General features: G+C 40.9%; 1 long non-coding RNA gene and 1 other non-coding gene across 4 annotated transcripts in view; both read left to right on the top strand.

The window, feature by feature from the left end:
- LOC113915348 overlaps positions 1-19,810 on the top strand; it is a 56,818-nt gene that overhangs the window by 14,923 nt on the left and 22,085 nt on the right. For 2 of the 3 annotated variants that reach the window (XR_003517627.2, XR_003517628.2), the window contains exons 3-4: positions 18,446-18,584; positions 19,566-19,687. This is a non-coding gene — a long non-coding RNA (uncharacterized LOC113915348). Of the gene's footprint in view, positions 1-6,738; positions 6,784-18,445; positions 18,585-19,565; positions 19,688-19,810 lie in introns of those variants that run through there. The other variant, XR_003517629.2, reaches the window with a different exon arrangement.
- LOC113915571 lies at positions 8,773-8,878 on the top strand. Its single transcript, XR_003517721.1, has one exon. It is a non-coding gene; the product is annotated as a U6 spliceosomal RNA (small nuclear RNA).

Genomic DNA, 19,810 nt, shown 5'->3' with positions numbered 1-19,810 from the left:
CACTGTTTGCGTGTAATACCCAGTGCTCCATTCAATACGTGCCCTCTTTAATACCCATCCCCAGGCTAACCCATCCTCCAACCCCTCCCCTCTAGAACCCTCAGTTGTTTCTCAGAGTCCATAGTCTCTCATGATCCCTCTCCCCCTCCAATTTCCCCCCCTTCATTTTTACCTTCCAATTATCTTCTTCTTTTTTTAACATGTAATGTATGATTTGTTTCAGAGGTACAGTTTTGTGATTCAACAGTCTTACACAATTCACAACACTCACCATAACACATACCTTCCCTAATGTATATCACCCACCCACCCCATCCCTGCCACCCCCCAACACTACAGCAACCCTCAATTTCTTTCCTGAGATTAAGAATTCCTCATATCAGTTGAGATCATATGATATATCTCTCTCTGATTGACTTATTTCGCTCAGCATAATACCCTCCAGTTCCAGCCACGTCGTTGCAAATGGCAAGATCTCATTCCTTTTGATGGCTGCATAATATTCCATTGTATATATATACCACCTCTTCTTTATCCATTCATCTGTCGATGGACATCTTGGCTCTTTCCACAGTTTGGCTATTGTGGACATTGCTGCTATAAACATCGGGGTGCACATACCCCTTTGGATCCCTACATTTGTATCTTTGGGGTAAATACCCAGTAGTGCAATTGCTGGGTCGTATGACAGCTCTATTTTCAACTTTTTGAGGAACCTCCATACTGTTTTCCAGAGGGGTTGCACCAGCTTGCATTCCCACCAACAGTGTAGGAGGGCTCCCCTTTCTCCGCATTCCCACCAACATCTGTCATTTCCTGACTTGTTAATTTTTGCCATTCTGACTGGTGTGAGGTGGTATCTCATTGAGTTTTTGATTTGGATTTCCCTGATGCCAAGCGATGTTGAGCATTTTTTCGTGGGTCTATTGGCCATTTGGACGTCTTCTTTGGAAAAACGTCTGTTCATGTCTTCTGCCCATTTCTTGATTGGATCGTTTGTTCTTTGGGTGTTGAGTTTGAGAAGTTCTCTATAGATTTTGGATACTAGTCCTTTATCTAATATGTCATTTGCAAATATCTTCTCCCATTCTGTCGGTTGTCTTTTGCTTTGGTTGTTTCTTTTGCTGTGCAAGAGCTTTTAATCTTGATGAAGTCCCAATAGTTCATTTTTGCCCTTGCTTCCCTTGTCTTTGGCGATGTTTGTAGGAAGAAGTTGCTGCGGCTGAGGTCGAAGAGGTTGCTGCCCATGTTCTCCTTTAGGATTTTGATGGACTTCTGTCTCACACTGAGGTCTTTCAACCATTTTGAGCCTAGTTTTGTGTGTGGCATAAGGAAATGGTCCAGTTTCATTCTTCTGCATGTGGCTGTCCAATTTTCCCAACACCATTTGTTGAAGAGACTGTCTTTTTTCCATTGGACATTCTTTCCTGCTTTGTCCAAGATGAGTTGACCATAGAGTTGAGGGTCCATTTGTTGGCTCTCTATTCTGTTCCATTGATCAATGTGTCTGTTTTTGTGCCAGTACCATACTGTGTTGATGATGACAGCTTTGTAATAGAGCTGGAAGTCCGGAATTGTGATGCCGCCAGCGTTGCTGTTCTTTTTCAACATTCCTCTGGCTATTCGGGGTCTTTTCTGGTTCCATAGAAATTTTAGGATTATTTGTTACATTTCATTGAAAAAAGTGGATGGTATTTTGATGGGGATTGCATTGAATGTGTAGATTGCTCTAGGTAGCATTGACATCTTCACAATATTTGTTCTTCCAATCCATAAGCATGAACGTTTTTCCATTTCTTTGTGTCTTCCTCAATTTCTTTCATGAGTATTTTATAGTTTTCTAAGCACAGATTCTGTGCCTCTTAGATTTATTCCTAGGTATCTTATGGTTTTGGGTACAATTGTAAATGGGATCGACTCCTTAATTTCTCTTTCCTCTGTCTTGTTGTTGGTGTATAGGAATGGCCACTGATTTCTGTGCATTGATTTTGTATCCTGCCACCTGACTGAATTCCTGTATGAGTTCTAGCAGTCTTGGGGTGGAGTATTTTGGGTTTTCCACATAAAGTATCATACCATCTGCAAGGAGTGAGAGTTTGACTTCTTCTTTGCCAATTCTGATGCCTTTGATTTCTTTTTGTTGTCTGATTGCTGTGGCTAGGACTTCTAATACTATGTTGAATAGCGGTGGTGAATAGTGGACAACCCTGCCACATTCCTGACCTCAGGGGGAAAGCTCTCAGTTTTTTCCCATTGAGAATGATATTCCCTGTGGGTTTTTCATAGATGGCTTTTATGATATTGAGGTATGTACCCTCTATCCCTATACTCTGCAGAGTTTTGCTCAAGAAAGGATGCTGTACTTTGTCAAATGCTTTTTCTGCATCTATTGAGAGGATCATATGGTTCTTGTTCTTTCTTTTATTAATGTATTGTATCACGTTGATTGATTTGCAGATGTTGAACCAACCTTGCAGCTCAGGGATAAATCCCACTTGGTCATGGTGAATAATCCTTTTAATGTACTGTTGGATCCTATTAGCTAGTATTTTGGTGACAATTTTTGCATCCATGTTCATCAAGGATATTGGTCCGTAATTCTCCTTTTTGATGGGGTCTTTGTCTGGTTTTGGGATCAAGGCAATGGTGGCCTCATAAAACGAGTTTGGAAGTTTTCCTTCCATTTCTATTTTTTGGAACAGTTTCAGAAGAATCGGTATTAATTCTTCTTTAAATGTCTGATAGCATTCCCCTGGGAAGCCATCTGGCCCTGGGCTCTGGTTTGTTGGGAGATTTTTGATGACTGCTTCAACTTCCTTAATGGTTATAGGTTGTTCAGGTTTTCTATTTCTTCCTGGTTCAGTTTTGGTAGTTGATACATATCTAGGAATACATCCATTTCTTCCAGATTATCTAATTTGCTGGCATACAGTTGCTCATAATATGTTCTTATATTTGTTTGTATTTCTTTAGTATTGCTTGTGATTTCTCCTCTTTCATTCATGATTTTGTTGATTTGGGTCATTTCTCTTTTTGGTAAGTCTGGCCAGGGGTTTATCAATCTTATTAATTCTTTCACAGAACCAGCTCCTAGTCTCATTGACCCGTTCTACTGTTCTTTTAGTTTCTATTTCATTGATTTCTACTCTGATATTTATTATTTCTCTTCTCCTGCTGGGTTTAGGCTTTATTTGCTGTTCTTTCTCCAGCTCCTTTAGGTGTAGGGTTAGGTTGTGTATTTGAGACCTTCCTTGTTTCCAGAGAAAGGCTTGTATTGCTATATACTTTCCTCTTAGGCCTGCCTTTGCTGCATCCCAAAGATTTTGAACACTGTTTTCATTTTCATTTGTTTCCATGAAATTTTTAAATTCCTCTTTAATATCCTGGTTGACCCATTCCTTCTTTAGTAGGATGCTCTTTAGCCTCCATGTATTTCAATTTTTTCCAACTTTCCTCTTGTGATTGAGTTCTAGTTTCAAAGCATTGTGATCTGAAAACATGCAGGGAATGATCCCCATCTTTTGGTACCAGTTGAGACCTGTTTTGTGATCTAGGATGTGGTCTATTCTGGAGAATGTTCCATGGGCACTAGAGAAGAATGTGTATTCTGTTGCTTTGGGATGGAATGTTCTGAATATATCTGTGAAGTCCATTTGGTCCAGTGTGTCATTTAAAGTCTTTTTTTCCTTGTTGATCTTTTGCTTAGATGATCTGTCCATTTCAGTCAGGGGGTGTTAAAGTCCCCCACTATTATTGTATTGTTGTCAATGTGTTTCTTTGCTTTTCTTATTAATTTGCTTATATAATTGGCTGCTCCCATGTTAGGGGCATAGATATTTACAATTGTTAGATCTTCTTGTTGGATAGACCCTTTAAGTAGGATATAGTGTCCTTCCTCATATCTTATTATAGTCTTTGGTTGAAAATCGAATTTGTCTGATCTAAGGATTGCCACCCCAGCTTTCTTTTGGTGTCCATTAGCATGGTAAATGGTTTTCCACCCCCTCACTTTCAATCTGGAGGTGTCTTTGGGTCTAAAATGAGTCTCTTGCAGACGGCATATTGATGGGTCTTGTTTTTTTATCCAATCTGATAGCCTGTGTCTTTTGATCAGGACATTTAGCCCATTTACATTCAGGGTAACTCTTGAAAGATATCAATTTAATGACATTGTACTGCCTGTAAGGTGACTGTTACCATGTATTGACTGTGTTCCTTTCTGGTCTATGTTACTTTTAGGCTCTCTCTTTGCTTAGAGGACCCCTTTCAATATTTCTTGGAGGACTTGTTTTGTGTTTGCAAATTCCTTTAGTTTTTGTTTGTCCTGGAAGCTTTTTATCTCTCCTTCTATTTTCAATGACAGCCTAGCTAGATATAGTATTCTTGGCTGCATATTTTTCTCATTTAGTGCTCTGAAGATATCATGCCAGTCCTTTCTGGCCTACCAGGTTTCTGTGGATAGGTCTGTTGCCGATCTAATGTTTCTACCATTATAGATTACATATGTCTTCTCCCGACCTGCTTTCAGGATTTTCTCTTTGTCTCTGAGACTCGTAAGTTTTACTAATAGATGTCAGGGTGTTGACGAATTTTAATGATTTTGAGAGGGGTTCTCTGTGCCTCCTGGATTTTGATGCCTGTTTCCTTCCCCACATTAGGGAAGTTCTCTGCTATAATTTGCTCCAATATATCTTCTGCCCCTCTCTCTCTTTCTTCTTCTTCTGGGATCCCAATTATTCTAATATTGTTTCTTTGTATGATATCACTTATCTCTCGAATTCTGCCCTTGTGATCCAGTAGTTGTTTATCTCCTTTTTTCTCAGCTTCTTCATTTTCCATATCACTAATTTTCTCTTCTGCCTCATTACCGAAGCAGTTAGAGCCTCCATTTTTTATTGCACCTCATTAATAGCCTTTTCGATTTCGACTTGGTTAGATTTTAGTTCTTTTATTTCTCCAGAAATAAAAGTTTCTCCAATATCTTCCATGCTTTTTTCAAGCCCAGCTAGTATCTTTAAAATCATCATTCTGAACTCTAGTTCCGACATCTTACTAATGTCCGTATTGATTAGGTCCCTGGCAGTCGGTACTGCCTCTTGTTCTTTTTTTTTGAGGTGATTTTTTTCTGTCTTGTCATTTTGTCCAGAGGAGAATAGATGAATGAGAGAACAAAATGCTAACAGGGTAACAACATCCCCAGAAAAATATACACTAAACAAATCAGAAGAGACCTGAATCCAGGGGAAAAGAAAGGGAAAGAAAGAAAAAAGGAAAAAAAGAAAGAAAAATATAGAAACAAACAAACAAACAAACAGAATATGATCAAATATGATCAGGCTGGTGCATAGATCAGTGCCACAGAGTAGATTTTGGGTGTATTTTGGTCTGTTAGAAGAAAGTGCCTCCCAAAGTTTTAAAGAAAGAAAAACTTATATATGTACAAAAATAAGGGTAAATACGATGAAGGGATGGAATATGACTATAACGATGAATATTATAAATGATTTTATAAAAGGAGAATAAGAAAAGAAGTTGGTTGAAAAAAGAAGGAAGAGGAATTAAAAAAAAAGGTGGGGGGAGAGAGTATGTGATCAGGCAGGAGACTAAAACAAAGCCATACACTAGAGATTTAGGGTATATTTTGGTCTGTTAGAAGTAACTGTATCCCAAAATTTTAAAGAGAGAACAACTTTTATATATACCAAAGATAAGGTTAACTACTATGAGGTGGTAGAATATGACTCTAAAAAGGAGAAATAAAAAAGATTTTTTTAAAAAGTGATTGATAAGATGTTGGTTGAAAAAGGGAAAAAGAAAAATTCAAAAAAAATAGAAAAAGAAAAAAATTAAAACAATTAACTTTGAAAGACTAAAGAATCATGGTAAAAAAGCCATGAATTCTATGTGCAGTATTCCCCTAGCGCTGGAGTTCTGCTGTTCTCATTGATCGGTAAACTTGGTCTTGGCTGGCTGTTGTTGCAGATCTTCTGGGGGAGGGGCCTGTTGCCATGGTTCCCAAATGTCTTTGCCGGAGGCGGAATTGCCCTGCCCTTGCCGGGTCCGGGCTAAGTCATTTGCTTGGGTTTGCTCTCGGGAGCTTTTGTTCCCTGCAAACTTTCGGCACAGCTTTGGAGGACGAGAGTGAAAATGGCGGCCTCCCAATCTTCGCCCGGAGGAGCTGAGAACTCGGGGCCCCGCTCCTCAGTGCGCCCCCAGAGAAAAGCAGTCAGTCCCGTGTCCCCGGTCTCCGGCCGCACTCCGTGCTCACCCGGCCTGTGACCGAGCGTTTCTATCTCTGGCACCCGACCCCGTGTGGAGTCTCCAAACCCAGCAGATCCCTGCGGTGCCCTCCCGCGCCGCTCCTCCCGGGGGAGGAAGGGGAGTCTCCCCGGCTGTGCCGCTTGTGGGGTCCCTGCTGGAGGAGCAGTGGCCCGACTGGGCCGCGGATCACAGTTTATGGCCACCCCGAGCTGAGAGCCCGCGCCTCGGCTCCGTCTCTGCAGCCGGCTTCCCCGCTCCGATCCCTGGGAGCTCTGCCGCACTCAGGCTCCCCCGGTCTCTCTGTGACCCCGAGGGTCCTGAGACCACACTGTCCTGCCAGGGTTCCACCCCCCGCTTAGCCACTGGAGCGACGTCCCTCAGCGGAGCCGACTTCTAAAAGTTCCGATTTTGTGCTCCGCGGCTCTAGCACTTGCCGGAAGCGGCCGACGGAGGCCCCCTCCCCCGCCGTCTATCCTCCCGAATATCGCCTCGGATTCACTTCTCCGCACGTCCTACCTTCCAGTAAGTGGTCGCTTCTCTGTTCAGAGAGTTGTTGCTACTCTCTTCTTCGGTCTCCTGTTGAGTTCGTAGGTGTTCAGAATGGTTTGATCCCTATTCAGCTGAATTCCTGAGACCAGACGAAATCCAGGTCTCCTACTCCTCCGCCATCTTACCAAAATTCCCCATGCTGAGCTTTGCTGAGCCCAATTCCAAAGTAGGCTAATGAGGAGAAAAAATTAAATCCAAGGCCTAAGGCCTGCACTAGGTGGCCATGAATATAGCAAGTGGATCCTGACCCAGTGGGTGAACAGTGGGATTTTCTGAGAAACTGCTAGGTGAGCATGCTCAAACTGGAACTCCTTTTATAGGTGAGAAAGAAGCTGAAAAGGGTACCAAGTTGATTAAGAACATCTCTCTTTTGTAGAAATGCACCTGTTCCATTATGTCAGCCTTAGATGACCCAGAGCCCATGCAGAGCAGAGCAATGGACAGAGTTCTGTATTTGGATGCAGGGGGACTCCAGAGTTCGCCGCGTGTTAATTCACTCTTGCGAGATTCAGGTGGCTAGTACATAACCATGACCTCCTAAAAGGAGTTTTTCAGAAAGTTGCATGAGCCAGAATGAGCAAAAATTCTAGCATAGTTCCTAGCATAGAGTGAGTACTTGTTAAATACTGCTTGTCTTTCCATTCTGTAAGGTTCTTCAGTGGATAAATTAAAAATAAGTAAAACAGTTTACGAAATCATGTTGGAAACTGGAAAGCAGCATGCAGATGGCACTTGGCATTCTTGTTTGTGGGCTAAGCCTAACCTGACCTCTCTCCTATGCTCCAGGGACTTACCTCAGGTCCTGGCTGCCCCCAGCCTCCCACCCAGCCTTCAAAACCACTTGCATGGATCCTCGTCCCCAGGATGTAGTCTCTGGTAATATTTATTGAATAGAATGGAGTTAAAAAATAATTTGTAACTATGTGTGGTGATGGATGCTCACTTATTGTGGTAGGTATTTTGTGTTACACTTATGTATCAAATCATTATGTTGTACACCTAATACTAATACAGTGCTGCATGTCAATCATTTCTCAATTTGACAAGAGAAATAGGTATCACATTTTATTGCTTGATTATGAAATTTTTTAATGAGAAAGGTATTTTTCCACAGGTTTTCTGGTCATACATGTTCCTTTGTAGTTGGCTGTTCTTGTACTTTTCCATTCTTACTGGTTTGGAAGAGCTTTATATATATATATTAAAGATAGACTTTTTTACTGTAACACACATTACAAAATAGACATATTTTTCTTATCAAAAAAAAAAAAATAAAGAACAGGGTTGACTACCACTCACTCTCCTGTCAAAACCTTCCAAGACCACCCAACTCAACTCTATAGCTATCATTCAGGCCATCAAAAATTGGGAACTTGTTCTGGATAAAAAAAAACAATTTTTATTTCCAGTCAACCCTACTTCCCTGTTAATTCAGAGATCATCTCTCCTCCATTCCAACATCAGTCCCTAGTCTTCCTCACTGCTTTCAGCAGGCTGGGCTGGGAACAGAATTCCCTCCAAATAATACAAGCACATGTCATCATAAACGTCCCCTCCCCTCCCCTCCATGCATCCTAGGCATTGCCTGGGGTCTAATGTTCTGAGCACAGCTCTGGAGCAAATCCGTGGATGTGAAATCTGAGTTCTTACTTATTACATACGGGTCACCACAACCACGTTCCTTAACCTTCCCATGACTTGATTCCTTCACCTGGTAAATAAATATAAATAATAGCAGGATTTTTATGAAGATGAAATAAGATAACTCATGAAAAATGCTTAGAGATGAGCCTAACCTATACTAAGTACCTAAAGGTAAGCTAATACATTAAGTCAAAATAAGTTATCTTTTGTTTTCTGATTTCTTCTGTTTTTACAGCAGAACTAAGGGAAAAGCTAAAAGGAAATCCTATAGAAATATAAACGGAGACACAGAAAAGTACATGTAAAAACATCAAAATTGTGCTTGCTTCCTCAGCACATATACTAAAATTGGAGCGATAGAGAGGAAGGTTAGCATGGCCCTGCACAAGGATGGCACGCAAATTTGTGAAGGTTCCATATTTAAAACAAAAAAACAAACAAGACACATGAAAATTACCCACAACAGTTTTGCCAGTCAAAAACTGAAAAGAGCACATATGATTAATGTTTTGATATATTTCCTTCCAGGCTTTCTCTATGCATAGGCACACACACCCTTTTTGAGACATACATATTTCATCGGGTTGCTCCTCTTTGATAACCTGCTCCTTTTTACCTTTTTCTCAGTTGATAAATATCTTGCAAAAAAATATGATTTATTTAAATGTCTCAGAATATTTCTTAAAGTTAATGGCTCATTCCTTTATTATAAAACTAAATTTTATAAAGCTAAATTTATAAAGCTAAGTTTTAAAAATTGTTCTAACCATAATTCCATGAACTATTCTAACAACCATTATGACTTATTTGAAAAGAACAACAGCAAACACTTAAAAACACACTGCTTCTGTCCTCTCCTAAGTGTCTAGATCTCTGCCATTGCAATTATTTTTAAACCCTGTGGTCAAAAGGTAACAAAAGCTAAAATGCCTTTGTAGGTAGGTCTCATTCTCTCTTTCGCCGCCTTCCGAGACTGAAGGTGCAGGCTTCTCCGCTCTTCTGACAGCCATCATGCAAGCTAAGTGAAGCTCTGAGTCCAGAGCTGAGCGGAACGAGGTCTGTAAAGAAAAATGTCAACTATCTCTGTGGAGTCTTTGTTATCAGCAGAGCTGTGCCAAATCCGTGTAGAATGACTATCGCATAAAAACTTGGTTAACTCCGAATATTCCTTGTCAGAGCTGCCAGATATCACAGACCTTCAGTTTTAACCTTGCTAATGATTTAGAGAACACACACTGGGTACACTTCCTCTCCAAAATGTCTTTGGAGGTTCTGGGAAAAGACACGGCCATTTTATTTGCAAAACCCACTAGGTTTCATTTCATTCCATTTTAATAAATACCGTCGAGAACCTCCTCTCGCCAGGCGCTCACTGGGTGCTGGAAGGAGGAAGGAGAAAATACAAAGATGAAAAAGACAGGTCTTTCTGCCCTTGAAGAGCTGAAAATCTACTAGAAAGCAGTAAGAGGTGTGAACAAATAGCTCTAATTCTAGGCAGAACGAGATAAGGCTAAACAAGGGAGCATATATCGAGCCTCATGATTGCAAAGGAAGAATGGAAAACATTTAAGCAAGAAGAAGTCACATTTGAGGTAAGCCTTGAAGGATGTGTTAGGCTTTTAATAAGGGGGAAAGAAAAAGACAGCAAAACCATCAATGAGTTTCTGCTAGGCATTTTAACTTCTGAATCAGAGATTATACTAAGGGCTTCTGGAAACACTGGTTTATTAAGTCCAAATAAAACCAACACTTTGACTAGGAATTATTATCACTTTCTCATTAATGAGGAATCCAAGTAATCTATTTAAGATTCTACCTATAAAGAGTAGAATAGGGACTGGACCTCAGACTGATTGCAAGTCTGCCTCGGAACCTTCTAGACCAAGAAGACAATACCAGAATGAGCATGGAAGTATAAGAATGCAGGGTGGCTTCAGAAAATCATTTACATTGTATCTTAAAAAATAAAAACAATGACAAAACCAAAAACCTTAGGTAGATATAATATCTCTTACCCTCAAAGAAGAAGAAAGGATGTATATATGTTGGCTTGGTAACAAATAAACCCTACAATTTCAGGGGCATAACATAAAAAGGTTTAATTCTTGCTTACGAAAATCCACAGCAGGTGCAGCGGCTCTCCAGGGCAGACCCCTCCAAGTCGGTGACGTGTGGATCGGCATGGCTGCTAGCATCACAGGGCTACACTGCCCAGAGCATCGCCACCATCCACACCGGGCAGGTAGCCACAGAAGGGAACAGAAAACGCAGAGAACCCACACTTCTTTTGCCCTTCCATACTGTGGCCTTGACTGACACACATCACATCTGCTTAGAGGCCCCTGAGCAGAACTAGTCACGTGGCCCACCCTAAAATAACGTCGTCTTCCTATGCGCCCAGGAAGAAGAAAAGGAAAAGGGATTTGGTGAAAACAAAGCATGGTTTCTGGTGCACAAGGCAACGGTAATTTAGGATGTATGTGCATTTATGAATTTAATATATAAATTATATAAATATATAACACGATCTATATTATACATTACATATTATAACATATTTTATAGATACTATATATTATATATTATAATAATATGTAACATATAGTGATATTATGTCATATGTAATAACTCATATAAACTGAACCACACATCATCCCCAGCTTACAAGAGAACAGGCAGGCCTTTGTAACCCCCCAGCCAGTGCATGACTGGCAGCTGCTGAGTTGGGAGCATATGCCCCCAAGCCAGGCAGCTCCCATCACCTGAGAGCAACTCTCTGGAGGAAGGGTGGTGGTGATAGTTTTATATGTGAACTTGGTTATGCTGTGGTCTCTCGAGTTACCCAACAAAACACTGGGTGCTGCTGTAAAGGTATTGGTAGATGTGATGAAAGTCTATAATCAGTTTCCTCTAAGGAAGGAAGATCATCCTAGATAATCTGGGTGGGCCTGATGCAACCAGTTAGGAGGCTTTCAGAGCAGAATGGAGGCTTCCTGAAGAGGAAGGAATTCTGCCTGTGGACGGCAGTTTCGGGCAAATTCAGCCTGAGAAGTCTAGCCCGCCCTTCCTGACAGCCTGCCCTATGGATTTCTTCAGATTTGCCTAGTCGGCACTCACAATCTGTAAGCCAGTCCTTGCAGTCAATCAGTCAATCTCTGTCTCTCTTTTGCCCACTGGTTCTGCTCTTCCGTTGGAACCCCGAGGGATACAGCAGCCCAGGGTGAAAGCGGCTGGTGGTCAGTGCACTGTGAGGTGAGGGGAACTGAAAGACACCATCTACTAAAACCACCCAGCTAACGGGACAAGGGGCAGAATTTGCTGAGTCATGGGCCACCTTGGCAGGAGGAATGATTGCCAGGAGGAAGGAGTGAATTTTTCTTCTTGAAAAAACACTTTGTGCTCACTTTTGAGTCATACGTTCAAAAGGGAGTATATGCCCAAAAGGAGAGATGGAGAGACTTTTAAACAAATTTGTCTGTCTGAAGACAAGTAGCACAAAGACACCTACCATTTAAACCTTACCCAAAGCATTGTTTGGTTATCAGCAACTTACCTTATATTACACACTGGTCAAAAAAAAAAAAAAAAAAAAATCCAGTAGCTTCCCAGTAGCCTTACAACCGTAGATGCCTTGTGGCTCCCAGTCTATCTCCTTTGCTTTTCTATACCTATTAATCTATTTGAACAGACACCACCACAAATAATGCAAAACGATTTGACTTTTTTTTCTGCTAGGGATCTAGCATGGATGGTTTGAAATTGAAAAGTTCAGTGTATCATCTGGGGGGAAAATCTATTTTCTGGTGGCATTGCTGTCAAACCAGAAAACACAGCTGGATATCGTATGGTATTAAATGCAGTGCAAAGCAAATTCAATAACATATCCTGCCTTCTAAACTCCCATCAACACTAACCAATAACACAGGCACAGCTAAGCCAAAGGACATGCAAACAAGCTAAAAATAAGAAGAAATAAGGAAAAATAGAGAGGTAGAAAAAAAGAGTAGTGGGAGGGAAAGTCTTCATACTTCATTAAGATAAGGCAAAACTAGAGAGAAATTACTTTATTGCTTCTAATTAGCAAAGGAAATATCTTGTCAAGTTTTGAAAGGAACCTAAATGGCGGTGTTCACGGTGTGTACTGCTCTGTATGAGGACAGCTGCTGTGTCCGTTGACCAGAGGCCACAGAGGCTGGACTCAGACCCAGGCCTGATCCCAAGTCAACAGCATTGTCTAAAAAGCCACCATCATTGGCTATGGGCATATTACACTTGACTGCTTAGCTAAGATATATTGAACCCCTTCGCTGGTTTAGATCTCTCAAGGTGGGCAGCTAAGCTCAGTTATCATTCCTCCAGGAAAGGCCTAAGCTAAAACTTGAGCAAGACCAAAATACAATAAAGGCAGCACTAGAGAAGTGTCTGGTCTCTTGGGCATGACCTGTTGCCAGGGCCGGGCCTTCTCTGTGTGCCCTCTCCTTTCCCTTTGCAGCTCCGTGACATGGACCATTCCACACCGTCTCCATCAATCTCCCATTCCCACCACTGTGATTCTGGCATTACCCATTTCCAACACGTGGGTTTTTTTTTCCAGGACACCAACTGAGTATCCTATAACTCAACTCAATTCTGACAGTAGTATCTGGAGATAGCACCAGATCCCATGGGTTAAGGCCTCAGTCCTACAAGACGGACCCCCTCGCTCCCACTTCAGATGCCTGTTGCAGATCCAGGCTGTCCCCCATGCTTCTGACTCACTGGCTACAGACCGGACGTTCCAGCGACCCCTCCTTGGGTTCGATTAATTTGCTAGAGCACTCCCAGAACTCAGAGAAACATTTCACTTACTACATTACCGGTTTCTGATAAAGGGATGCATCACTCTTCCTGCATCTGCATGGGCTCACCAGACTGGAAGCTCCCTGAACCCCATACTTTTGGGTTTTTAATGGAGGCTTTGTTATATAATCGTGATTGAATAAATCACAGATGACTGGTGAGTGAACTCAATCTTCAGCCCCTCTCCTCTCCCTGAAGCTTGAGGGGTTTGGTTCCCCTGGCAACCAACTCCCATCCTTAGCTTTCCAAAATTCATCGCGTTAATTAGGAAAATCCAAGGGCTTTAGGAGCTATATGCTCAGAACCATGGATGAAGACCAAATATATATTTCTTACCATAAATATTATACCACCTAAAACATGCCTTTTATAAAACGTCTTTTGACTGTTGGAGGACCTAATTTGACAGACTCAATTTGCTAATATCCTCAGAAATAAGAATGTATAACAGAGAAAAGGCGGTCCATGAGAAGGGCAGTCAGGGTCAGCACGTGAGACTGAATATACAAATAGACAATGGCCAGACCATATATGAAAACAGAGCTCTGGCCCACAACCTAGAGCAAGCAACCTGCCCAGGAAACCAGTCCCCTTATTTGCAATAATCAGTCAAGGAAGCCAGATGGCTCTAAGTCAGACTTGCAGGAAGCCCGATTGCTGTCTTTACTAACAATTCAGGAAACCGCACAGTAACTTACTCTAACAATCTAACTCTAAAATGACAGGACTTGATTAATAACTGACAGCTCGTCTAATTCTTGTTCCTCCTTCTAATTTAGGACCAACCAGGCCCCGGTTTATCATGCTGTCCTGATCGGGTCAGCTCTTTTTCTGTGGATTAGCAAGTCACCTAAATAAGGGACACAGAATCAGTAGGAAATACGGAGAACGAGGGAGATTGTGCCTTCTCTAAAGGGGGCAACTAGTAACCTCAGCTGGCTGTGCTGAGGACTGACATGGAGAGTGGTGAGCTGGCTTCGGACCAGTTTGCAACAGCTGATTGTACGCATATCTTCCCAACTCCGCTTTAATCACATCACATCGGTAGCTGGAAATCAGTAATGGCGGGAGCATTTACAACACAGAAATTGGCAAATGCTGTGAATGAGGATTCTTTTTCCTTGATAGCCAGATGTTAAGCATCTATCATTGCACTGCACCCCTAAATAAATGTCAAGGGTTCCCAGATGCCTAATATTTCAAGACAAGCAGAAAGTCAGATGTCTTTGTGAACACTCAATTTTTAAGTGTTGACAAATCAAATAATACTACAATATTAAATATCAAAATATTAAAATGCTTTTAAAATCATGACAAAATAAAACATCATGGCGGGCCACCTGATTGCAACCTCTGCCTTATGCCAATGCATCAGAGCCTTGTTTATGCCTTCAGGTCTCTAACTTACACCTATAAACATCAAGCAAGAGTCTCGAAGGAGCCTAAGTATATTTGTTAAATTCCAAATGGTTAACATTTATCACAGGTAGTTTCTTCACATCCTTAAATGGGCACAAACATTCATTAGCATATGCTAAGAAGTTACTGTAAGTGTGAAAAAGTCCATTTTAAGGCTGAATAAAAAAAGAATCTTTCAATCTGTTAAACCAAAGTGATTCATAGGTATTAATGACATATCCCTCTTTTGAATAAAAACATACATTGTAAAGTAGTTGAAAGAAATAAAATTACTATATGTATGTCTATTAATATATGTGTATATACATACACACACACAACACATAAATACACATATACACACAGATAAAGGAATAAAAACAATATGTGCAACGTGGGATGGCCCTTATATAAACAGTAAGGGAAGGCAAAAAGTGAAACATTATAATCAATATTGCTGGAATCAGAAGAAATTACTAAATGCTGACCTGACGTTAACACAATGACACTGTTGGACCCTGTTGATGTCAGTGTTTGACGTCAGAGGAAATAAACATCGTACCCTTTAAAGGTCCCTTGCTGTCCTTGTCAGAAACATTTGGCTTAATCCTTCCTCCTCACCTTCTGAGCATGTACCAAAATCTTTGGCATTATCCTTTATGGCAACACTACGTGGTCACTAAAATTTCAGTTTATTTTGCATTTCCGATTTGAACTTTCTGCCAACACCCATGATGATAATTCATTTTACCCAGCTCAGGGATTGTTATCAGGGTGTTATACTGTAGTACAAGTGGGTTATAAAGATAAGAAAATCTCCTCATGTGAATCACCGCTGTACCAGAACACTGGGACCCTATTAGTTTAGAACCTATAATGTAACTGGGAGCTATAATCCCTTGGTTCCTGCTTTTCAGTGACTTGTTCTCCAAACGAGATAGGCATTTCATAAAGTTTAATGAAAAATAAAAAATTAAGAGAAGGCATATACAGAAATGTCTAAAATGCAGTGACATTTTAAAGACAGAAACTTAATTGTGCTGGCTTCCTACTCCACAGCCTCTTTTCATGTACAGATCTTTGAAAGGCAGAGTAAATGTTTCTCATCCTTCTTTGTTTATGGTACTGATGAAAAATTCAACAGCTAGGTCGCACTGTAATCTGCCTTGCATACCCTTATAAATTTTCTGTCCTTATTGCTAGCAGAACAGTGTCCTCATCAACTTTGAAATGGAAAGCAGTCCAGGATAGAAATTTTTATCCTTTTACATTAGTTATCCTGTTAAAATGATCTGAAAATCACCTTGACCCTGCGTTGCCTTTATTAGTGGCCCAAACTCCAAAATAAAAATGACACCGAAATTCTGAATATTAACATATCATTGTAATTTAATAACTATGCTAGTCCTTATTAATATTCTGAATGCCTAACTGCTCTAATAAAAAAATTTAAAGTAATGCTGAGGCAGATAGGAGAAGGAAAGAAAAAAGATCTCAGTATATTGGGTACTTTGAGAGGAACAGGTTATCAAGCAAGTCCAGATTTTTACATAATGCACCTTCAGGGCTATTTGGAAAATATTCATCCTCAGCGTTCATTCACGGGATGCAAACGCTGCTGAAATTCTCATGACACTGTGTAGATTTTTTTTTTTAAAGCCACCTTATTCAAATAAGGTGCAAGTCCTTACTATACCAGAAATTAAAACAACAGCCAGATGATGATAATGCTGATTGTGGAGGTAGCAATAAACATGGAGGAGATAAGATAGAGAAGCTAATGGGAATCCAATTAGATTATTTCACACTCTGACTTCTAAGATTCTCAAAGAGGTACAATTCTAGTCGCAAACTTCCCAGCTTTGCTTGGGAAGAAGCTAAGATCAGTTTCTCCTGCTTCGCCCTAGGTCACACCTTAAAAGTAATTTCATCTGGGAAGGCTCTTCCCGGGTCAGATATCTCTCTCTGCTCACCTTCCAGTTCCCTATCTTATGGACTATCACATTTTATTATGATTGCCTGTTTAATTGTCTCCTTTGACAGCCTCTCGAGGGCAGGGATCTTTTCTGTCTTGTTCAAAATTTTATTACAGACCCAAGAACGGGGCAAAGCACATCGGGCTATTAAATAAATACTTACAGAACAGATACAAAAATAAATATATCCATTCTTGGTCCTCACTGCTCCAAACTATCTGAAGTCTATCAACCTCTGCTTTTATTTCAAACTTAAATGTTATGTGTACTTACAGGAGACTTTTAGCTATTGCCCTCTGCTATTTGTGCAGTTATGGCAAATCACTTGCTTTTTAAGATTTTAGTTTTCTCATTTGCAAAATATAGGTGTGTACCCAATGATCCTTTTCCATCTTGAACAAAGATGAATTCAACAACCATTCACTGAGATCCAAATATACATAAGGAATTAGAGTCTGTTGAGGCATATTCATTCGTTCAACAAATATTTTTGAGCACTTACCATATACGAGGCAGTGTCTAGACACTGGGGATATAATAGTAAACAAAACAAAGATACTTGTCCTTGTGGAGTTTATATGCTGGGGGGAGGGGAGACAGTCCACAAACAAATATGTAAAAAATATAAAACATCAGATCATAAATGCTATGGAAAAATATAAAGCAGGAAAGGGAGATAAGGGTACAAGAGGGTACCGAGGTGGGTAGGGGAAGGCTGTAATTTCTAATAGGGTGGTCAGAGAGATTCCTCCCTCATAAAGCAACTTGTGAGTAAAGAAAGCCCTGCAGGGGTGGGGAAGCCACCTATGTGCTTGTCTGGAATGTGAATATAACAAACAGAAAAAATAGCAATGGCCAAGTCCTGAGGAATGAACCTAAAGGATGATCCCTAGGTTTTGTGCCTAAACAACCGGATGAATGGAATTGTCATTGAGTGATGGGAGAACACTGTGGAAGCGCAGCTTCATTAGGGCTCTACGTAGGAAAAGAAAATGGGAATCATCAGGAACTACTCAAAGACTGAGTCTTGGGGCATTCCAAAGTTTGGAAGTCAGGACAGTGAGAAAGAGCTGACAACAAGAAAACAGTAAGACGAAACAAACTTTTTTGTTTATTCTATTTTCCAACTAAGAAGGAGCAGCCAGCAAGGTAAGCCAAAAACAAAGAGTGTGGAGTTCTAGAGGCCAAGAAGGAACGGTGTAGAAGAAGAGGACTATGTAAAAAGCAGCTGATAGATCCAGTAAGGTGTAGACTCGGGAATTAATCAGTGGACATGGTACAAGGAGGTGCATGGTAACTTTGACAAGTGGAGGTTCAATGGATAAGTTAAGAGGTGAAAGCCCAAATGGGGTGGATTCAAGAGAAAATGGGAGAAGAGGAATTAGAGCTACCATATACAGACAAATATTTGGAAATGTTTACTATGAAGAGGGGTAGAGCAATGAGGGGCAACTGGAAGAGATATTAGGGTCAAAAAAGGCTGTTATATAAATGACTTACAAAAGTCATTTATAAACTGAGATTATGATCAACTAGAGACAGTAAAACTGACAATTCATGAAAAAAGAGGGGATTACCATAAATACATCCTGGCGTCAGTGAAAGGGAACAAGACCTAACATTCAAGTAGAAGGATCAGACTCAAGTAGAAGAAGGCTCAGTTCATCCTAACAACAAGCTAGAAGGCACAATAAATGGGCACAAGCCAAGAAGGTATGTAGTTACTGGTGATGGTGAGCACCTCTGGCATTCTCTCCTTTTTGCTTTTATTTTCTCAGTGAAAGAAAGTGAGGCCAAACACTGAGGTTGCGGGGAGTGAAGACTTAGAAGAGTGAGGACAAATATTTGGAGGCTTTAGAACATAGCATGCAGCTGTCATCGGGAAGAGTCGGGGAATGAAAGAACTAGGAAGACACAGTAAGTGTAAGATCCACACTCGGGGCTTATCTGATGCTACTAGTTATGAAATTAGGTTTTGGCATATGAACTTGGGGGGGGGGCACACACATCCCATCCATAGCAATCATGTTTACGAGTTTCCCCAGACCATGTGTGGTTATTGGGGTACAGGTACAAAATAAGTGGAAGACTGGATTTAACCACGACAGGGATTTTGCTAGGCAAGTATGAGAGGTGCCAGAGACTTGAGGATATATGCAGGAGACAATTTACGGCGATGAACCATGCAATTGAAACTGAGTAAGAGGGCCAGTAAGGTTATGAAAGGATTACATTCAGTGACATCAATGGATTGTAAGTCCTGGAAATCAAGACACTTAGATGTGAGGTATCTTAGTAGGTTAGCTGGAACTAACAGGTACTTAAAATTGAGGCAATAGAGAGGTTGAATTACTGGTAATGATAAGAGAGAACTATGGGAGTGGGTAACCTGGATATGGAGGGTGCAAGGTGACCCAGTAACTAACATTCCAGGATCTTGGGAGGATTATCTTCATGGACATTGACATATCCAGGAATTATGATAATAGTTTTGGAAAGAGTCAGTAATCAAGGAGCTAAAACCTAAGTAGTGAGTGGGGTGTTCCAGGGGGAGGTAATGGCTGAAGAGTCTGATAATATGCCATTCACTGATGATAAGTCCAGCTTGGAAGTGGTAAAATGAGAGGACACTCAATGCACCTTCAGACCTTGTGGGTGTGGACTGTGAGAGATGACATCCTAGGCAAGAGCCATCCAGGTCTCAGTTGAGCAGAGAGAGGCTGTTGAGGAAATGGGTAATTTTGCTGGAGCTGGACTGCAAACCCTGGAGGGCCCTAGTGGAACTGTTTCAGGAGTTGCTGACTGAAGAGCTGATGAGCGTCTTCCAAATCTCACTCAGTGGTTTAGATCAAGAACCTAAAAATCATCTGTGGCTCATCTCTTTCTTTCATTCCCCAGATCAAAACCTCCAGAAACCACCACTGGTTGTACCTTCAAATCGTATTGCAAACCCAGCTACTTCTTACCAGTTCTCCACTAACACAACCATCAGGACCCAATCGGAGATAATCTACTAGGGTGTGAGTGTGTTTATCTGTGATCTGTCACAGGAACCTGATCTTACTCAATTAGCCTGGCTGGTTAAACAGTCTCTTAAGAGCTGTTGTCTTTGCATTTGCTACAAGAGCTGGAAATCTACAGTT

The sequence above is a fragment of the Zalophus californianus genome, chromosome 11, assembly GCF_009762305.2.
Source record: "Zalophus californianus isolate mZalCal1 chromosome 11, mZalCal1.pri.v2, whole genome shotgun sequence".
Taxonomy (NCBI): Eukaryota; Metazoa; Chordata; class Mammalia; order Carnivora; family Otariidae; genus Zalophus; species Zalophus californianus.
This window is presented reverse-complemented; position numbering and strand designations above follow the sequence as displayed.